General features: G+C 43.2%; 1 protein-coding gene across 1 annotated transcript in view; it reads left to right on the forward strand.

Moving 5' to 3' along the window:
• Positions 1–2,516, forward strand: part of LOC116707102 (adhesion G protein-coupled receptor L3) — a gene marked incomplete in the record, with an annotated part of 258,534 nt that overhangs the window by 28,940 nt on the left and 227,078 nt on the right.

The following is a 2,516-nucleotide window of genomic DNA, read 5'->3' on the forward strand; positions in this document are numbered from 1 at the left end:
CCCCGCCCCCGCCTCATCCATCCCATAACGATTAAAACCTTCATGCGCCGTGCTTTTACTCCTCTCCCTGTCGCTCATTGTTTTCTGTTGTCTTCTACAAACCTGTTTGCTCTCTTTCTCTGCTTATCTTCGTTCCTAGTCCTTGCTCACTTGTCATGCCAGCTGAAGCCGTCCTCCTCCTCCTCCTCTTATACCTTCGACACACACACACACACACACACACACATACGCACAAACACATAGTTTCCTCCACCAACCCTCCCCATACTGAGTGGAGCCACTAGCCTCTCTGCCTCCTGTGGTGAGTCTGGATTGAATTCAATTAGGGAGATTGTTTGCCCTCCAGAGTTTACTGGTGGGCTCTGTGGATGATAGGTTTGCCTGCCGCCGCCACCCTTCACACACACTCACACACACGCCCCTACACACACAAACATACCCTGGTACATCCATCTAACCAGTTTCCCCTTCATCTAACTCAATACAGCCACTCCTCCTTTCATAGCAACTGACTTGCGGCAGTGCAGATATTTTTGTGCACACAATGTTTACATTGCTTTGCGAGCCCCTGTGGATGTTTTTTTTACGACTTTGTATTCGACAAGATCAAGGCATAAACATGTGCACTGTGGGCGAATGTGTCATATCGCCTTTTTGATAAGGCATCAGAGGCTCATATTCTCTATATGATGGGATGGGAGATTTCTGAGGAGAATCATTGGGAACTACATACAGCTCAGCTCAACTACACGTGTATTCCAGGATAATCCCATATTTAAAATGAATTTCCCAGTTCGCCAACATATCTGGCACAAAAGAAAGGACAGTAAATGTTACTGACATAGGAGTAATGGTCACATTAATTGCGAGGTGAAAATAGATTTGTGCTGTCATTTGAATAACATTGAGAGCAGCAGGCGATAGTTACGTGTGGCGCTGGCTTGTGCTTTTTTAGATATGAAGTGTAAAGCTGGTACAGGGATAATAGCCTTGGTCTCTATTCTGTGTAGAAACACTTCTCAGCGACTTGTCCTGCAACCCGCTGCTTTCCTCCAGATGTCACGCTGTGTGCCTGTGTACTGGTGCTTCTCAGAAATCAGATACTGTATTAGTGCTGAAAGATGTCAAATGAATTAAAAGCTGGGGATCGCTTTGATGATAAATATCCTAATACAGCCTGATGTGGAATTACAACCTTCATATGATGGACCTTCTTTTGCCTAATTTGTGGTCACTTTGTATTAGGTCTAATCTACTTCAGGGGGATGGGTTTTGGGCCAAGGAAGGCAAAAATCCTGGATTTACAAGCAGGATGTGATGTAATGATTCTACAGATTACATGGTTAGGCAGCAAGAGAATTCTGGAATTAAGATATGAAGGATATTGAGGTCTTTTTTGAATATTCAGAGACATGTTCAACCACCATACTTTGCATACCCAACATGGTTGCCCATAGTATAGGCCATTGTAATTAGTGTGACCATAATGGCCTGTGATGACACCAGCCCCGCCCCCCAAGCTTTGGTTCTGTTATCTTAAAGCCCTGCAGTTTGTTTTCATAGTGTGATCCTGCCCGGACTTCTCCAAATGATGCAAAACAGGTCATTTGAATGGAAAAGGAGTGAAATCCTTTTGTCCGATGTCAGCAGTGCTTTTGGATTTGAATCTCAGCCAGAGGTGGTTGACTTTCCACGTCTTTGTTGTCGTGTCCTGTTGCCCGGGCAACTACTGTCAGCAGCAAAGCAGCTGGGCTCAAAGATACTGGACAGAGCATCAGAACCCTCTAAATGACCAACTTCTTTTTAAATGCACGCCTTGATGTAGTGCATAGCTGATAATGGGAAATTAGTTGACCCTCTGTGCAATTTTCTGTTGTCTTGACAACTGCTGGAAATATATCTGCTCAGACACGTTCATGGTGATTTCGTCCCAATAGGCGGAGAGTTCATGTGAGAACACTCCTGCTGCTGAATTAAAATGTCACTTAGTCATCTCATCTTTATCTTCATTCATCATCTATTCACCTATGTGATGTGCGGTTTGAAGTATCGCATTAGAAACACTGAATGGAAACAGAAAACAGAGGCCTTAACTAATTGTGTTGGTGCCTTCACTTAACTGTTGTCGACGCATAACCCTCACTTGTTGTTGCCTAAACTTAACCATAATGTCCACCGAAACGACCCTGTACCTGGCCCAAAGCCCCCTATTATTGGGTCACTCAACTATCAACTATTGAAGATACTGCGGAGTAGCCAAATTTCCAAATTCAAAATTTTTATGCCGTCAAACCTGCTCCCTATTTCACCGCGGTATACGGTATTACCGTGACTTAGAGCTGGGCAATATATTGATATTATATCAAAATCGTGATGTGAGACTAGATATCGTCTTAGATCTTGGATATCGTAATATGGCATAACTGTTGTCTTTTCCTATTTTTAAAGGCTGCATTACAAAGTCAAAGTCAAAGTCTGCTTTATTGTCAATTTCTTCACATGTCAAAACATACAAA

This window comes from Etheostoma spectabile, chromosome 19 (genome assembly GCF_008692095.1).
Source record: "Etheostoma spectabile isolate EspeVRDwgs_2016 chromosome 19, UIUC_Espe_1.0, whole genome shotgun sequence".
Classification (NCBI taxonomy): Eukaryota; Metazoa; Chordata; class Actinopteri; order Perciformes; family Percidae; genus Etheostoma; species Etheostoma spectabile.